We start from the raw sequence: 20591 nt of genomic DNA, 5'->3' as shown, positions 1-20591 counted from the left end.
AGCAAACTACTCGTTGCCCCCAGCAACCAGTCTGCACGCAACAGCGTCATAGTCAAACATCAATTTGACCGTGACAAAAGGGTTCTTTTAAGGAGACATAGAAGTGAGTAAGTAATGCTGAGGACGGCGTCATCGGCACTGGCCATGTTGATAGAGTACTCGAAACAGGCGGTAGAAGAGGAAGCCAAGTAGGAGGAGGAGGCAACAGGAGGCAACGGGAAATGTCTTGCAATTCTCCATGGCAGAAGTACATGCGCCAAACTGCTATCCACCTCAAGTCCAGCAGCCACTGCATTTCACTTTGTGCAGTTAAGGAGATATAACGTCCCTGCCCGTGCATATTGGTCCACGTATCGGTGGTTATGTGGACCTTGCCACAGATAGTGTTGCGCAGTGCACACCTGATTTTGTCCTCCACTTGGTTGTGCAGGACAGGGATGGCTCGACTGGAAAAGTAATGGCAGCTGGGAACCATGTACTGTGGGACAACCACCGCCATAAGGATTTTAAAAGTCTCTGTCTCCACCAGACGGAATGACAGCATTTCAAATGCCAGGAATTTTGAAATGCTGGCATTCAGGGCCAGGGATCGCAGGTGTGTAGGGGGTTACTTCCTCTTTCTCTCCAGTGTTTGGGGGATGGATAGTTTAACATTTACATAAGACAGTGTAGAGATCAGGGGCATGTTAGGTCGAAACATTTGGGCCTGGAGCCCCGGATGTTTTGTCCAGTGCCCCGAATGCAGGGGCGGCGGGGGCCCTTGGCGCCGCCTCCTAGCTAATTTATTCACTACACTTGCCTCTGTGTAATCTCGCACAGGCGCACTGGCAGAGGCATTGTCGAACGGATTGGGGGATCTGTGGATGACACTAATGGGGATCTGTGGATCACACTGATGAGGGATCTGTGAATGACCCTTATGGGGGATCTGTGGATCACACTGTTATGGATGATCTGTGGGGTTGCCAAGATGGCTAGGCCCTTCACTGTAGTTATTAACCCCGTTCAGCAGTCCCCCATTCACTGAAGGGGGGACTACTGAAAGGGGTTAATAACTACTGTGAAGCCCCCCCCAGTGGTGATGAGGGCGGGGCTTCATTAGGTGTGGGTGTGGCTTCACGTGGGCTGGTGCCCCGGATCTCTTCAGACTCTAGCAACGCCCCTGGTGGAGATGCTTGGTGACAATGGTATAGGTGGTGGTGTTGCTGCCACATTCTCCTATTTGCGGTGTGACAGGTGCCACTGGAAGAGGCCGAGACTGCAGCAGAAGAGGGAGCAGGAGATGACAGAGATCTTTAGTGTTTTTTTCAAGTGTGTACTCCAATGCAGCTTGTGTTTTGCATTTAGATGCCTGGTCATGCAGGTGGTGCTCAGGTTTAGAACATTTATGCTTTGCTTCACGCTCCGATTGCACTGCGTGCAAACCACTTGCGTCTCTTCGTTGGCACAATGTCTGAAGAACTGCTACTCCAGGGAACTCCTTGGAGCTGGCTTTGGTGTGCTCAGTCCCTGGGTGCAGTGGGCAGTAGAGATGTCGCAAACATAAAATTTTCCGTTCGCGAGCGGTGAACGCGAATTTCAGCAAATGTTCGCGAACGTGCGAACCTGGCGAACCGCAATAGACTTCAATAGGAAGGCAAATTTGAAAACCCACAGGGACTCTTTGTGGCCACAATAGTGATGGAAAAGTTGTTTCAAGGGGACTAACACCTGGACTGTGGCATGCCGGAGGGGGGTCCATGGCAAAACTCCCATGGAAAATTACATAGTTGACCCAGAGTGTGGTAAGTTGAAATCGCAATGCAATTTATAGAACTTGAATTAATCGCATTGCGATTTCAACTTTCTCAAATCCAACAGTACATGGAGTCGTTCCCATGGTGTTGGGGATGCTCCATGAGCACAGAAGTCGGCAGAAGTTCTAAGTTGAAATCGCAATGCGATTTATAGAACTTCAATTAATCGCTTTGCGATTTCAACTTAGAGCTTCTGCCGACTTCCGTGCTAATGGAGCGTCCCCATCACCATGGGAACGACTCCATGCTAGAATGTACTGTCGGATTTAAGAAAGTTGTAATCGCAATGCGATTAATGCAGGTTATATTAATCGCATTGCGAATTCAACTTAGAGCTGCTGGGTTCCTAATGGTTGTATTGCTAGAATATAACGAAGATTGAGAATATAGCGCTATATTCGTTATATTCGTCAATTCTAGCAATACAACCATAGGGAACTCAGATCTAAGTTGAATTCGCAATGCGATTAATATAACCTGCATTATTTGCATTGCGATTACAACTTAGATCTGAGTTCCTAATGGTTGTATTGCTAGAATTGACAACGAATATAGCACTATATTCTCAATCTTCGTTATATTCTATCAATACAACCATTAGGAACCCAGCTCTAAGTTGTAATCACAATGCGATTAATATAACCTGTATTAATCGCATTGCGATTACAACTTTGTGACACTGCAGCTTCAGAATTAATCTAAGATGGATGCTGTCCTTGCTTTTTGATAGGCGGTAGGAGGGTCTGGGAGGGAGGGTCTGCTGCTGATTGGCTGGAATGTGTCTGCTGACTGTGAGGTACAGGGTCAAAGTTTGCTCAATGATGATGTATAGGAGGCGGACGCGAACAAGCTATGTTTGCCAGGAACTATTCGCCGGCGAATAGTTCAGGACATCCCTAGTGGGCAGTAGTAGGCATACTTGCTAGGGGGCGGCCATCACCTCTTCCTCCGAACTGCAGACGTCACTCGCATGACCTTGATTCCATGTGGGGTCTAGGACCTCATCATCCTCCACATCATCTTCCACCCACTTCATCCCTGCCTTCCCTGCAGTTGGCACTAGTGATGAGAAGCCGGGGTCATATTCAAATTCGTTATATTTTGTAGAATATTTGTCATATATTCGCAAATTTGTATATTTGTTATATTAAAATAATTTTTTTTAAACAAAAATCGGCAAGGTAATGATCAAGTAATATGCGAATATACAGGCGTGGGTCAAAAACGAATATATAGTACTATAGAATATAGTGCTACTGTCTATATTTGTTTTTAGAATATTCGTCATTTTTTCCATCTGAACACATGATTCCTCCCTCATTCTTGCTTGTCGGCTAATGAGTCATTGGCCCACAAGCAACTTAAGCAGGGAGGAATCATGTGTTCAGATGGAAAAAAATTACGAATATTCGTCATTAAGAATATATAGCACTATATTCTAAATATTCGCGAATTCTCGAAGTTCCGATATTCAAGATTAAAATTTGCTATTCGAATATTCACGCTCAACACTAGTTGGCAACTGTGTTTCATCATCATCAGAGACGTGCTGCGGTGGTCCTCCCATGTCGACATCCTGAAACATAAATGGTTGGGCATCACTGCATTCAATCTCTTCCACTTCTGGGGCAGTGCTAGGTGGATGGCCCACGGAAACCCTGCCAGCAGAGTCATCAAAAAGCATAAGAGACTGCTGTATAGAGATGGCCTTGCGGTTCACCCGGCGGTCGTTTCGCGGTGAACTTTGCTCGTTCGCTATTCGCCAAACGGGCGAACATATGGCGATATTCGCGCCCGCCATATTCTTTTAGATTGTGAAGAACTTTGACTCATGACACATCCATCAGGTGGTACAGGACAGCCAATTGAGACGTTTCAGCACATGGACATACCCCCTACCTTACAAATAAACCCTGGGAGCCATTTTACATTTAGTCTTTATATAGGGAGAGGTTGCTGTGTGAAGCAGGGACAGACTGTTAGGGACACAAAATGCTAGCTAATATGGCCACAAAAGTCCTTTTAAGGACTGGTATAGGTGTGCTATCAATAGGTGTGACATGCCGGGGGGGGGGGGGGGTGATATACTTATACTTTCTAAAATAGAAAGTATATTATAGTGCAATTGTATTGTGCAGCAGTTGTGTGCGGTTCTGCTGCGATACTGCAGCCACACAGATTGCCACACGCCATTGGAACAAATAATTTCTACTAGTGTGATATACCAGTTGCCCCCCCAAAAAATTTATTGAAGCAGAGGTGTTATTTGCGCTAAAATCATTTGCAGTCATTTCTTGTGAAAGAGTATAGAGGCTTATTTCATAAAAAAAAATTAAATACATACGCACTGCTGGTGAAAGCGTATAGTGGCCTATTTTAGCCCAAGAAGAAATATATATTTTCAGTTTACTTTTGCAGTTATCTCTGTTGAACGCGTATAGGGATGTATTTCAGTAAAGAAAGAAAAATATATTCTCAGTTCACTTCTGCAGTTATTTCTTTTGAAAGTGTATAGTGGCCTATTTGAGTCCTTATTTCTGGTGAAAGCGTATAGGGGCGTATTTCAGTACTACAAGAAAAATAAATTCTCAATTTACTGTTGCAGTTTTATCTGGTAAAGCCTTTACTGGCGTATTGCAGTATAAATGTCACGGGTAGGTGTCACCGGTAGGAAGATAGAGCGGAAGTGCACCCCCTGGGCTGCCTCCCTCACCGCTGTCCCTGCCTGCTTGCCCGCCCTAGGTGACGGGGCGCAACTGGGCGACAGTCCCTGACCTGCGTGGGTGCAAGCAGAGAAGATAGAGACAGCAAGGGAAGCGGACAGCCAAACGAGAAGTAGCTACAGAGCGGACAGAGAGGTAGACAAACAAGGTACACAAAAACTGGAAGGGCAAGGCGGGTCAACTAGGCGAGGTCAGTCCAGGAGATCACGTCAGTACAAGGGAGGAGGCAGAGACAAAATCCGAGCGCGAGCCGAGGTCAAAATCCGGGAGGTCGCGTCAAGGTCCAAGGAGCAGGCAGAAGGGGTGTCAGGAAACAAATCAAGGGTCAATTCTAGAGGTCAGATAATAATAATAATAATAATACACAGCCTAAGGGATGAAAATCACAGGCAACCTGTGGCCAGCAGGTTGCCTGTTTAAATAGTGGAGGGAAGGGGTTATGTGACGTGGCCAGTGTCACATGATCCCTCCTTCCTGACAGTAGCCGAGTGCAGAGTGCCTAGCTCAGCGCTCAGCCGCACCTGGTCCCTATGGTGACGGGGAACGCCGGGCGCTCCTGCAGAAGGAGTGCGCCTGAACATACCGCGTCCCCGTCACCATGACAACCGGGACGCCGCAGACAGGAGAGCGCAGCCGGACGCCGTGAATGTCCTGGCTGCCAAGAGATCGGGGGCCATCGGCGGCGCAGGGGACGAGAAGCCTGCCGCCTGTCTCTCGTGACAATAAAAAGAAATATACATTCCCCATTCGCTAGTGCACTTATATGTAGAAAAACCTATATTGACGTATATCAGTAGAAAAATAAATATACATTTGCCATTCGCTGCTGCACTTATAGCTTGAAAAACATTTATTTACGTATATCCAGGGGCTTAGCTATAGGGGGTGCAGAGGTAGCAGTCGTTACCGGGCCCAGGAGCCTGAGGGGGCCCAAAGACCTTTGCGTCACATAAGAAGACACCAGTATTATAGAAAGTGCTTGATCGTCACATCTCTGGCTGGAGGGAAGGGGTTAGGTCGAGAATTTAGCATGGGGGGATGCTGTTTCAGTTTTTGCCTCAGGCAGCAGGAAGGCAATGTGCTCCGCTACCCCTGGCCACAGAGCACTGAGGGAAGGGGGTCCCAAGTGTAACTCTTGCACCAGGGCCCATGAGCCTTTAGCTACCCCCTGGCGTATATCAGTAGAAAAATAAAAATATATTCCGCTTTCACTGTTGCAGTTATATGAAGTAAAGCCTTTAGTGGGGTATTTATTTACAAAAATCAAGATATATTCAGTGTTCAGCGCTGCAGTTATATGTGGGAAAGTCCTTTCTGCGTTATGGACTGAATTACATTGTGTTAAAATTTAGTATTTACATTTCACACACGGCGCACTTACGTGACAACGTCCATAAGTGCGGAGCACCAATACAGGTGAATACACTATGCACTAACCCTGCACAAAAATGCTAAATAATTCACACCATCCCACATCTATCTGCGGTATTGCTTACTTGACACTACGGTGACTTTTCTGCAGCAGAAACCACACAAGGTCCGCGTCTCGCTCTTCCAGCACGGACCTACTTTCTCCGCTACGTCCCGTTCACTTCAGAAAAAATTTTGTATTCTGCGTTAAGCGCTGTACTGATATGCGCTAAAATCTCTTGAAATATTTGGGTGGAAAAAAAACTTGTATTCGGCGTTAAGCGCTGCACTGATATGCGGTAAAATCTTTTGGGAATTATTTTGGTGGAAATAAAAATTTCCACCTCCTCCATTAACTTTCTCATATCTTCATTAACATCGGACACACTAAGTTTACACCCCCCCCCCCCCCCCCGAGCTATATATCTAAGTGGTTCCTGCACCACCTAGGAGCGAATAAAGGTAAATTATACTGCCAGCATGTTAAAGGGAACTACAGCATGATACCACAATACATTTGATATGACATTTAGCAAGAGTTTAAAGTGCCCACATATAGCACATAGTGGGGCACTGCATCAAGATGAATCAGGCATGGATCAGCCAGGATTTCAACACACCAATGCCTGATGCATCAGACTAGATCATCCATGGTACCACACCAACATTTTGACAAAAGAGACCATTTTCTTCTGGATACCTGCCTCGACTACTATTCTGATGCTGTTACCGGCCTGATGCCAAACATCTGATGCCAAGTGCTCCTTCTTTCACCCACCATCTTCAGCGAGTACTAGTATTGCCCCCCACCTCCACACTATGTCACCTTGCCACTCTGTGGCCTACTGATGCTGCCATGTCCACACTATGTCACCTTGCCACTCTGTGGCCTACTGATGCTGCCATGTCCACAATATGTCACCTTGCCACTCTGTGGCCTCCTGGTGCTGCCACGTCTACACTATGTCACCGTGCCACTCTGTTGTATCATACTGCTGCTGCCATCTCCACACTATGTAACCTGGTCACTCGCTGGCCTCCACATACTGCTGCCAAATACATACTCTGTGATTGTGCCACTCGGTGGCCTCCTCATACTGCTGTACTTGCCAAGCATCTCTAAATTATTAGCATGGCATTTGGAATATAATATATCTGTACTTTTTGGGGTTTCTAGAGTGCTGTTGCACTATCCGCAATTCTATATGTATTTTCAGCCACAGCAAAGTGCACCTACGCATTGGGATGTGCTGACCCCCTTTTCTTTGTATGGGAGACGTGACTGACTCCTATTTGGGTCGTGCACTCCTGGAGCCTGTTTTGCCTCACAGGCTGATTTTAATTAGCATGAGTATATAGTTTGCTCAGCATGCATGTTGGATTCAATGGAGGCCATTTTGGCACCATAGAGCTACAAACCAAAAGGAGCCCAGTATGCATGTGGGACCTACACTTCCTGAATTTCATGGGCGCTGTCATGGCACATAACAGGTGAGTTTAGGACCAGTCTTATAGAGATCGCTTTGGCGTGCGGCAGACGGGCTCAAATAATTTTGTACAAAATGTATTTGCCAAGCATCTCTAAATTATTAGCATAGCATTTGCAATATAATATATCTTTGTACTTTATTTGGTTTGAAGAGTGCTTTTGCACTATGTGTTATTCTCATACTGCTGCCACCTCCACACTATAAGAAAAAATGTTGTGGAATCGCACTCACCAGAACTTGTGGTCATCCGGAATGCAACAGCCTGCCTGGAGTCCAAGATCCATCAGGGCTCCTATATATGTAGTCCAATAAAGAGAGATGGAGGCAGCATGTCCGGTACAAAATGTCCCTTTATTGGGAGCCGCTACAGTGAATACACATGCAAGAGGTAGTTACGTTTCGGCTGACCCACAGCCTTTATCAAACACAATATGTGCTCTAGAGGATCATGCTTAAATATTAAAGACCACACACACTCTCACAGATGTGGCCAATCGCCCCATCGGCGAAGTGCTATTAACATCACAGGTGTGAATATAAGTGCTCATATATGGTGTCATAGTATGCGCCCGCTACGAGCATATGACCCAGCCCCCCACATACCTGCATGGTGCACGTCTCCCGAGCGTCCTGTAACACCCAGCGCGCATGTCAGAGGGTGCGGGGCCATGTCATTACATGGCCGTCTCCGAGTCACCTGATCATCAGCCGCTCCGCCTACGTGATCACGGTGTCATCGAGACTCCTCCCAATCCTTCTCCTATCAGCGCACCGTTTCTAGGGACGCATGTGGAACCATCCGCCCACCGCCCCGAATCTAAACAATCGCGTCCCGGACATCGGCGGCAGGGCCTTCTCCCTAAGAAGCGATTAATTAGGCGCAGCACCTCGTCCAGCCCAAATCGCCTCACCCGTGTCATCCGGCACGCAGGGGAACTGTCTGGGGAGGTGGAGTCAAACAGTCTCCAGGTCACCAGTCGCATACCCGACCGAAGTGACGCCCAAACTCCTCCCTAACTCCGTCCAGTCGACCCTGCATTGTCAAGGACGCTCAGGGGGCCTCTATCCGTCCGTGTCCCCGACGCGCATGCCAGGATCCCCGCACACACGTCAGGGATCTAAGTAGGGAAGGACCACATGGGGATCAAGTGCACCATGATGTAGTATGGGCTGGAAAATAGAGTGCGAGTGAAAATAGTGAAAAACAACAATCCATTAAAATACACTATACAGATAACAGATTTCAGTGAACGGTCACTCGGATCCATTACACATTCCCCACATAGAAATCTAGGTTCATCCCAAAGGGTTGGAGTGCTCTCATTTCAAAGATCCACTTGAGTTCTTTTTTGCGTAGGATCCGATCCTTGTCTCCCCCCCTTGTCTCATTTTGTCAACCGAATCAATGATTCGGAATCTGAGTTGGTTGATTGAGTGTCCACGCTCCAGGAAGTGTTTCGCCACAGGCTTGTCAATCTGGGCCCTTTTGATGTTACTCTTATGAGCCGAAACGTAACTACCTCTTGCATGTGTATTCACTGTAGCGGCTCCCAATGAAGGGACATTTTGTACTGGACATGCTGCCTCCATCTCTATTTATTGGGCCACCTCCACACTGTCATTGTGCCACTCTGTGACCTTCTGATGCTGCCACCACCTCCAGACTTTGTGGTCTCCTCATGCTGCTTACATCTCACCACTCTGTCATAGGGCCACTCTTTGGACTTCTCATGCTATTGCCACCCTCTCTACTTCATGACTGGGCCACTATTTTGCCTTTTGGCCTGGCTGACATCATCATTTATTTGACCTTTCTTCTGATCTGTCAGAAGGAAGGAAAAATGATACGCACAACGGATCCTGTCTATGTAGCAGCTGTAAGGCCTGCATGTTCCTATCAGAATTGGCTTATAATTTGGTAGCCAAAAGCAGGAGTGGGTACAAAACACAGAAGACATGCAAATATTCCATTCACGTGTCATCTCTGTATTAGATCCACTCCTTTTTTTATTGGCATTAGCAATACTGATGGATTATTCACCAAATGCTGACCGAGTGAAGGCGGATGTTCCACAGACAGGATCAGTTTTTTGTGGGTTATAGTTCTGACAGATCAGAGGAAGGGCAAATTAATCAGTGATGTCAACACAAACTTACTTCTGACACCCTCTCCACTCTGTCGGGGGTCTCTACTTGTATAAGCGTTTAATAGAACAGGTTCTGTAGACATCGATGTGGAATCAGCTGACGATGGTGTAAAAGGAGTGTGCTTCTTCTTTGTGCTAACATCAACCTGTATACTTTCTTACAATTTTAATCAAACTTTGGTTTAATAAAATTAATGTTAAAATATTTAATAAATTTAATATAAAAAAATTAAATGTTGCGTAAGACAGGATAGAATCGGCCAGTCTTCTGTTTATTCAAAAACGTGGTGTTGCAATGGAGAAAGCATTTCAGAAAAAAAATTATTCTCCACCTGGCTGCTCATCTATGCTCATGCTTCTGGGGTCACCTGTCTGCCATGCTTAGGCCTCTACTAGCGACAGACAATGAGAAGAAGACAAAGCTTCAAGATTGCTTGGAGCGCCGCAGAGTTCGTTCAGGTAATCGTTAAAGGCACATTTCTGCTGAAGCAGCCTATCAAGCCTATACAAGGTAGAGTTCCAGCGCATCGGGCTGTCACAAATCAGACATCTGACGGGCAGGTGGTGTCTCCGCTGAACGTCAGCAAGACGAGCCATGGCCATGTAAGATCTTTTAAAATGGCCAGAGATTTTCCTGGTCTACCGCAAGACGTCCTGGACCCCGGGGTATTTGGCAACGAATCGCTGCACCACTAAGTTCAGGATGTGTGCCATGCATTTTGCACTGTTTCAGCGCGCTCAGCAGAATGTCACCGTTGTCGCACACCACTTTTCCAACTTTATCAACTGTCAAATTGAGCAGGGTTAGCCACTGATCGGCCTTTGACCACAGAGCTGAAAGGAGTGCAGGATCGGTGAGGCTCTTGGCTTCCATGCACAACAGCCGCAGCACAGCATGGCAACATCTCACCTGGCAAGTCAAATAGGTTCTGGGGAGTGCAGCGGAAGATGTGGTAGCAGTGGAAAAGGACGAGTCAGCCGAGGAGGAGACGGAGGATGGAGTAGGAGGAGGAGAAGAAGAGGCAGGCCTGCATGCAATCCGTGTCGGTAACACCAAATCCACACGGGTGCCATGGGTTACATGCTTGACAGCAATCAGATGGTTCACCCAGTGGGCAGTAAAAGTTATGTACCTCCCCTGCCCGTGTTTGACCGACCACGTGTCTATTGTCAGATGTATCTTAGCACCGACACTGTGTGCCAGAGATATATTAACTTGAAACTGAACGTGGCCATGTAGCTCAAAGTTGCCCTTCTGGGAGAAATATTTCCTTCCGGGGACCTTCCATTGCGGTATGCAAATGGCCACAAGTTTTCTAAAGGCCTCCGAGTCCACCAATTTATATGGCAGTAGTTGGCAGACTAGCAGTTCAGACAAGACAGCGGTCAGCCGTTGGGCAAGAGGATTATCCGGCATCATTTTTTTACGCTTAAACATTTGGGCCACGGAAGCCTGCCTTGTGCCAGATGATCGCGACAACGGCACGGTGGAATGTGGAGTGGAGGACAAAGGGGGGGATAGAGGAGAAGGAGAAGATAAAGAGGCAGGATGTGGAGCACCGGGAGTGTGGCTTTGTGGGTTTCTATGGCATTGCTCCAACTGGGCTTGTTGATGGGAGGCCAGATGTCTTCTTAAGGCTGTCGTCCCTAGGTGAGTGTTGGGCTTACCGCGACTTGGATGGGGTTTCCCTAAACCAATCTACTACCCTAGACATTAAGGTGGCCATATTATAGGTCCCTAGGTCAGGAAGGTTAATACCGTCTGCAAATTTAGGTCTCTGAAGGGTGTGAAGGCTAATGCAAGCTTTTTTCTTATTCCAGATAAAGTCTCTGACTTTCCTATTTATAGACTGGAAATATGAGTTGGGGATAGGAAGGGGTAGAACCTGTTGTAAGTAGTTTAGTTTTGGCAAGACCAGAGAGGTGAAAAGGTTTTTCCGGCCAAACCAGGAAAGAGTTGGAAAGTAAAGGTATTATCAATTTGGGATTGCATGGATTGTAATAGAGGGGTAAAATTGAGATTAAACAGTTTGGAGAGGTCTGGTCCAATTTTAACACCTAGATATGTGATGGTGGGTGAGTCCCAATTAAAGGGTGAAGTGGAGGCGAGTTTATTCCTGGTGTGTAGGGGCAAGCCAATAGCTAGAACATGGGATTTTTTCATATTAATTTTAAAGTTAGACAGGGGGCTAAATTTCTCTAAATGGAGAAAGATACGAGGTAGGGAAGTAGAGGGGTTGGTGGTTATGAGTAAAAGATTGTCTGCAAAAGCAGCGGCTTTATGTTTGTGGCCTCCTAAATCAACTTCCTTGATCAGGGGGTCCTGACGGATGGATTGTAAAAGGGGTTCCATAACTAGGACAAAAATCAAGGGGGATAATGGACACCCTTGGCGAGTGACGTTTTTGATGGGGAAAGGGGGGGAGAACGTGATCATTCACCAGCACCAATGCCGAGGCATTGAGGTACATTGAAAAGACCGCTTGTATAAAGGGGTCTGGAAGTCCAAATTTCATCAAAACGAGACGTATAATTTCCCAGTTGACTCTATCAAATGCTTTTTCGGCATCGGTGCTGACAAGGACTAATGGGCAGGATTTCCTTTTAGCGTAGAATATGGCATTTATAATTCTCGTTGAATTATCTTTACCTTCCCTGCCAGATACAAAACCTGTTTGGTCTCTATGTACTAGTAAGGGTAGAAGCAGGGATAGACGGTTAGCGAAAATTTTAGCCATTAGTTTGAGGTCCAGGTTTAATAGGGAAATGGGGCGATCATTTTCACAATAAGCGGGGTCTTTGTCTGCTTTGGGAATAATAGTAATATGTGCTTTGGTCATATCCTGGGTCAAAGGTGTTCCCTTCAAGGATTGGTTGAAGAGTGAGAGTAGGTGAGGAGCTAGGAGGTTTTTAAAGGTACGATAATATATTGCCGTTAGCCCATCAGGCCCGGGGGCTTTGTTTCTGGGGAGTTGTTATATGGTTTATTTCACTTCCTTGAGTGTAAAGGGGGATTCTAGGGGAAGTTTTTGAGAATGGTTCAGGTTTGGAAGAGACAAGGACTGGAGAAATTTTGGATTGCGTCTAAATGTGATGGTATTTCTGCATGGGGAGTATTATTAGGAATATTATATAAAGTATGGTAGAAGTTTTGAAACTGCAAAGCTATTTCTTCCGTCTTGGTAACAATGTCCCCTTTTTTAGTATGTAATTTACCTATATGGTTATGGGATCTCCTTTGTTTTATCCTGTTCATCATAAATCTCGACGCTTTGTCTCCATGGGCAAAAAACTTGAAGTGAGAATTGAGGAAATTTTGGGCTGATACATTATTTAGAAGGTTTTTTAATTCGGAACAAAGTCTAATAAGTTTAATTAGGTGTGTGTCGGATAGGGTTTGTTTATGTTGGATCTCAAATTTTTTAATATGTAGTAGCAGAGTATCTATTTAGGCCGATCTCAACTTTTTAGCATGGGAGCATAAACTGATGAGTTGCCCTCTCATGAAGGCTTTGTGGGTATCCCATAACAAGTTGGGGGAGGTCTCTGGGAGGGCATTCAGAGTAAAAAAGTCTTCTAGGATATTCTTTAGTTTGGAGACATAATTTGGGTTGGAAAGGAGTTTCTCATTGAGTCTCTATTTAACTGTTCTGGGAGGGGGTATTGTAGGGGAAATTGAGATGAATATAGGAGCATGATCGGACATGTGAATAGAATCAATACATGGGTCTTTGCATATTTGGATATATTCCTTAGGTACTAACAGGTAATCCAGTCTTTGATAAGAACCGTGTAAGTTTGAATAGAAGGTGTAATCCTTCACTAATGGGTTTAATATTCTCCAAATGTCGACTAATTGTAATTCCGCTATTGAGTCATTAATTGTGCGGCGTGCCCTTTTGGAAAGAGCAGATTTATTAGTAGAGGAATCTAAAGACGGATCTAAGGTGGCATTAAAATCTCCACCTAGAATCAGTATACCTTCTTGAAAAATAGATATTTTTGTGATAAGATCTTTGACCCAAGCAGCTTGATCGACATTTGGGGCATATATATTAACAAAGGTGTACATGCATTTATCAATATAACCCTTTAGTAACAAGTATCTACCATCAACATCTTGTTGGTGGGTACAGTATTGGAAGGGTACATTTCTACTAAAACAGATGCTGGTTCCTCTAGAGGCAGAAGAATTAGAACCGCAATGGTACCATACAGGAAAGTTGGAGCGAGAAAGATCAGGATATCTATCAAACCTGAAATGGGTTTCTTGTAGGAACAGAACTGAAGTCTGTTTTTTTTTTGTTTGTTTTTTCATGAAGGATAATATTTGACATCTTTTAGAATGTGAATTAAATCCTTTTACATTAAAATATGCAAGTTTCAGATTGGTCATCATTTTGATTTAACCCCTTAAGGACTCTTATTTCACTATAAGGAATTGGCCATTTTTTGTAAATCTGACCAGTGTCACTTTAAGTGCTCATAACTTTAAAACGCTTTGACTTACCCAGGCCGTTCTGAGATTGTTTTTTCGTCACATATTGTACTTCATGACACTGCTAAAATTGGGTCAAAATAGTAAATTTTTTTGCATAAAAAAAATAACAATTTTACCAATTTTTTTTTAAAATTTCCAAATTTCAAAGTTTCAGTTTCTATACTTCTGTAATACATAGTAATACCCCCAAAAATTGTGATGATTTTACATTCCCCATATGACTACTTCATGTTTGTAGCATTTTGGGAATGATATTTTATTTTTTGGGGATGTTACAAGGCTTAGAAGTTTAGAAGCAAATTTTGAAATTTTTCAGAAATCTTCAAAATCCCACTTTTTATGGACCAGTTCAGGTTTGAAGTCATATTGTGAGGCTTAGATAATAGAAACCTCCCAAAAATGACCCCATTCTAGAAACTACACCCCTCAAGGTATTCAAAACTGTTTTTTCAAACTTTATTAACCCTTTAGGTGTTCCACAAGAGTTAATATTCAATTTTTTCCAGGAGTAAAACAAGGGTTAACTGCCAAACAAAACTCAAAATGGGTTGCCCTGATTCTGTAGTTTGCAGAAACACCCCATATGTGGTTGTAAACTACAAACCGGATTCCAAAAAAGTTGGGACACTATACAAATCGTGAATAAAAACTGAATGCAATGATGTGGAAGTGCCAACTTCTAATATTTTATTCAGAATAGAACATAAATCATGGAACAAAAGTTTAAACTGAGAAAATGTACAATTTTAAGGGAAAAATATGTTGAATCAGAATTTCATGGTGTCAACAAATCCCCAAAACGTTGGGACAAGGCCATTTTCACCACTGTGTGGCATCTCCCCTTCTTCTTACAACACTCAACAGACGTCTGAGGACCGAGGAGACCAGTTTCTCAAGTTTAGAAATAGGAATTCTCTCCCATTCTTGTCTAATACAGGCCTCTAACTGTTCAATCGTCTTGGGCCTTCTTTGTTGCACCTTCCTCTTTATGATGCGCCAAATGTTCTCTATAGGTGAAAGATCTGGACTGCAGACTGGCCATTTCAGTACCCGGATCCTTCTCCTACACAGCCATGATGTTGTGATTGATGCAGAATGTGGTCTGGCATTATCTTGTTGAAAAATGCAGGGTCTTCCCTGAAAGAGATGACGTCTGGATAAAAGCATATGTTGTTCTAGAACCTGAATATATTTTTCTGCATTGATGGTGCCTTTCCAGACATGCAAGCTGCCCATGCCACACGCACTCATGCAACCCCATACCATCAGAGATGCAGGCTTCTGAACTGAGCGTTGATAACAACTTGGGTTGTCCTTGTCCTCTTTGGTCCGGATGACATGGCGTCCCAGATTTAGTAACATAGTAACATAGTACATAAGGCCGAAAAAAGACATTTGTCCATCCAGTTCGGCCTGTCATCCTGCAAGTTGATCCAGAGGAAGGCAAAAAAACCCTGTGAGGTAGAAGCCAATTTTCCTCACTTTAGGGGAATAAAAATTCCTTCCCGACTCCAATCAGGCAATCAGAATAAATCCCTGGATCAACGACCCCTCTCTAGTAGCTATAGCCTGTAATATTATTACGCTCCAGAAATACATCCAGGCCCCTCTTGAATTCCTTTATTGTATTCACCATCACCACCTCCTCAGGCAGAGAGTTCCATAGTCTCACAGCTCTTACCGTAAAGAATCCAAAAAGAACTTCAAATTATGACTCGTCTGACAACAGAACAGTCTTCCATTTTGCGACACTCCATTTTAAATGATCCCTGGCCCAGTGAAAACGCCTGAGCTTGTGGATCTTGCTTAGAAATGGCTTCTTCTTTGCACTGTAGAGTTTCAGCTGGCAACGGCGGATGGCATGGTGGATTGTGTTCACTGACAATGGTTTCTGGAAGTATTCCTGAGCCCATTCTATGATTTCCTTTACAGTAGCATTCCTGTTTGTGGTGCAGTGTCGTTTAAGGGCCCGGAGATCACGGGCATCCAGTATGGTTTTACGGCCTTGACCCTTACGCACAGAGATTGTTCCAGATTCTCTGAATCTTCGGATGATGTTATGCACAGTTGATGATGATAGATGCAAAGTCTTTGCAATTTTTCGCTGGGTAACACCTTTCTGATATTGCTCCACTATCTTTCTGCGCAACATTGTGGGAATTGGTGATCCTCTACCCATCTTGGCTTCTGAGACACTGCCACTCTGAGAAGCTCTTTTTATACCCAATCATGTTGCCAATTGACCTAATTAGTGTTAATTGGTCTTCCAGCTCTTTGTTATGCTCAAATTTACTTTTTCCAGCCTCTTATTGCTACTTGTCCCAACTTTTTTGGGATTTGTTGACACCGTGAAAATTTGAATCAACGTATTTTTCCTTTAAAATTATACATTTACTCGGATTAAACGTTTGATCTGTCATCTACGTTCTATTACAAATAAAATATTGACATTTGCCATCTCCACATCATTGCATTCAGTTTTTATTCACAATTTGTTTAGTGTCCCAACTTTTTTGGAATCCGGTTTGTACTGTTTGGCCGAACAGGAGCACATAGAAGGAGGGGAACACCATATGGGTTTTGGAAGGCAGATTTTGCAGGACTGGTTTTGTTTATACCATGTCCCATTTGAAGCCCGCTGTTGCACCCCTAGAATAGAAATTCAAAAAAAGTGACTCCATCTAAGAAAGTACACCCCTCAAGGTATTCAAAACTGGGTTTACAAACTTTGTTAACCCTTTAGGTGTTCCACAAGAGTTAATGGCAGATGGAGAAACAATGTCAAAATTTATATTTTTCAGAAAAAGTTTCCATTTTAACCCATTTCTTCCAGTAATAAAGTAAGGGTTAACTGCCAAACAAAACTCAATATGGGTTGCCCTGATTCTGTAGTTTGCAAAAACACCCCATATGTGGTCCTAAACTACTGTTTGCCCAAACGGCAGGACATAGAAGGAGGGGAACACCATATGGGTTTTGGAAGGCAGATTTTGCAGGACTGGTTTTGTTTATACCATGTCCCATTTCAAGCCCCCTGTTGCACCCCTAGAATAGAAATTTCAAAAAAGTGACTCCATCTAAGAAAGTACACCCCTCAAGGTATTCAAAACTGGGTTTACAAACTTTGTTAACCCTTTAGGTGTTCCACAAGAGTTAATGGCAGATGGAGAAACAATTTCAAAATTTTTATTTTTTGGAAAGTTTTCCAATTTAACCCTTACTTTATTACTGGAAAAAATGGGTTAACAGCCAAACAAAACTCAAAATGAGTTGCCCTGATTCTGTAGTTTGCAGAAACACCCCATATGTGGTCGTAAACTACTATTTGGCTAAACGGCAGGACATAGAAGAAGAGGAACGTCATATGGTTTTTGGAAGGCAGATTTTGCTGGACTGGTTTATTTACACCATGTACCCTTTCAAACCCTGATGCACCCCTAGAGTAGAAACTCCATAAAAGTGACCCCATCTAGGAAACTACAGGATAAGGGGGTTGTTGTTTTGGGACTATTTTAGGGGTAAATATGATTTTTGGTTGCTCTATATTACTCTTTTTTGAGGCAATGTAGCAAAAAAATTTAATTCTAAAATTGTTTCTACATTCGCTATTTAGTTTTGTGGAACACCTAAAGGGTTAACATAGTTTGTAAAGTAACTTTTGAATACCTTGAGGGGTGTAGTTTCTTAGATGGGGTCACTTTTTTGGAGTTTCTAGTCTAGGCTACAACAGGGGGGGCTTCTAATGGGACATGGTGTAAAAAAAAAAACTGTCCATCAAAATCTGCCTTCCAGAAACCGTATGGAGTTCCCTTCGTTCTATGCCCTGCCGTGCGGCTATATAGCCATTTACGACCACATATAGGGTGTTTCTGCAAACTACAGAATCGGGGCAATAAATATTGAGTTTTGTTTGGCTGTTAACCCTTGCTTTATTACCGGCAAAAAGGATTCAAATGGAAATTTTGCCCAAAAATTGTTGTTTTGGCATCGTTTTTTTAAAAAATATTTTTAACACCGTTCATCCGAGGCGTTTGGTCAAAAGTTATTTTTATAGCGACGACTTTTACGCACGTGACGATGCCCAATATGTATGGCTCTCAGACTTTGGGGAAACTAAGCAGGCATCCTAAAACTGCGGCCCACCAGATGTTGTAAAACTACAATTCCCACCATGCCCTGCTGATGGCTGTAGGTTTTTCTGGGCATGCTGGGAGTTATAGTTTTACAACATCTGGAGGGCCGCGGTTTGAGGATGCCTGCACTAAAACTAATATTTTTTGGGGAAAATAAAAATGTTTTCGTGTCTCCAAAGGCTGAGAGCCATAGTTTTTTATGTTCTCTAGTGGACTGTTGGGGATTATAAAAATTTAGTACTCCATGGAAGTGTGATACTCCCTGAAGCAATCGATAACGCAGAGGCTCGGATGATCGGGGCACGTGTCACACTGAGTGGTGGTGTACTTCCGTATCCCCCTCCTGCGACACACTCTGCACTTTTTTTGGGTTCGTCCCTACTTTCCAGTATGGGGGACCACACCTGGAAAGTGTTGGCCAGGGACGATCCGGGCGCCTCCAATTCCCGAGGTACTCCGGCCTGCTCTTTCCCGGTCCGAAAAGATCAGGGCCTTGAGGACTGCCTCATAGAACTGGAGGAATGTCCATGTGCTGCCAGCGCTTCGGGATAGTACAAAAGAGTTGTACATGGCAACTTGCACCAAATAGACCGCAACTTTTTTGTACCATGCCCGGGTTTTGCGCATGGCGTTATATGGCTTGAGGAGTTGATCAGAGAGATCAACTCCTCCCATATACCGATTGTAGTCGACGATACAATCGGGCTTGAGGACCGTTGCCGTGGTACCTCGCACAGAGACTGGGGTGGTGCTGTTACCGTGGATTGTGGACAGCATAAGGACATCCTTCTTGTCCTTATACCTGACCAGCAACAGGTTTCCACTGGTAAGTGCACGGGTCTCACCCCTGGGGATAGGTACCTGGAGGGGGTAGGCAGGGAGGCCGCGTTGATTTTTCCGCACGGTCCCACAAGCGAACGTGGATCTGGCGGCAAGGGACCTGAACAAGGGAATGCTGGTATAAAAGTTATCCACGTACAAGTGGTAACCGTTATCCAGCAGTGGGTACATAAGGTCCCACACGAGTTTCCCGCTAACACCCAGAGTGGGGGGACATTCTGGGGGTTGAATACGGGAATCTCGCCCCTTGTACACACGAAATTTGTAAGTGTACCCTGAGGTACTCTCACAAATTTTGTATAGCTTCACGCCATACCTCGCCCGCTTTGTGGGAATATATTGGCGGAAACTGAGTCTCCCCTTGAACGCAACGAGGGACTCATCAAGCGCGACCTCCCTTCCAGGTACGTAGGCCTCCATGAATTTGGCCCCAAAGTGATCGATGACCGGCCGTATCTTATACAGCCGGTCATAGGCAGGATCACCTCGGGGTGGACATAATGCATTATCGGAATAATGCAGACATTTCCGGATGGCCTCAAACCGGGGACGTGTCATGACCATACTGTACAGTGGGGTCTGGTATAGGACGTCCCCACTCCAGTATTGCCTGACACTGAGTTTTTGGACTAGACCCATATGCAGCACGAGGCCCCAAAATGTCCTCATTTCGGCTGCACTGACCGGCATCCAGCCACCGGGTCTAGACAAAAATGAGCCTGGGTTTTGAGCGACGAACTGTTGGGCGTACAGATTCGTCTGCTCCACCAAAAAAAACTAAAATAGTCAATTTCAGTAAACCCCACTGTGGGAATCTGGATTCCAGGATTGCCAGCGAAATCCGGAATCTCAGGCTCAAAGTCCACTGGGGGACACCAGCTAAGTTCATCGGCAGGGGGCTCCAGTGAACTTATTTGGTGGGCCGGGAAACCAGTACGAACCCCAGGGCGGCTCGTACTAGGGTGGGCCACAGGATCCCTAGCATGTGGGGCCCCTGGCTCCGCCTGGCGGCGTCTCCGCCGCCTTGGTGGCTCATCGTCATCCGATGATGATGAGGAGGATGCGGATGATAAAAGGAATGTGGGGTCATCCTCATCCTCACTGGGGCTCTCAGAGTGGCTCTCAGAGTCGGAGGCAATCTGGGCATATGCCTCCTCGGCCGAGAACATCCGGCGGGCCATGGGTGTGTGTGCGTGTATGTGTGCGTGTGTGGCAAACTTTATTATATGTGCGTGTGTGTGGGGGCAACGGGTGTTCGCGTACTAAAAAAGGCAAGAAAAAAAGGGCAAGTGTTAGGAAAAAAAAAAAGTTTAAACTTGCTGATCAGCGGTACAACACGCTGATCAGCGGTGGGGTGGTGGGGCGCTAACAGTGGTGTGGCGGGTGCTAACAGTGGACGGACGCTAAAAAGTGCCGACCAGTCAGTGCACGCAGAAAAAAAAAGAGTTGTGGTAAGGGGGCTGGTGATAAAGTGGGGGGGGGGGGCTGGTGGGGGGTGAGTGGCAGGGGGGGTTCTGGGGTCTGATAGATGGATCAAAGAAAGTTAGGAAT

This window comes from Bufo gargarizans, chromosome 2, assembly GCF_014858855.1.
Source record: "Bufo gargarizans isolate SCDJY-AF-19 chromosome 2, ASM1485885v1, whole genome shotgun sequence".
Taxonomy (NCBI): Eukaryota; Metazoa; Chordata; class Amphibia; order Anura; family Bufonidae; genus Bufo; species Bufo gargarizans.
The sequence above is the reverse complement of the archived record's forward strand: the minus strand, read 5'-3'. Positions refer to the sequence as shown.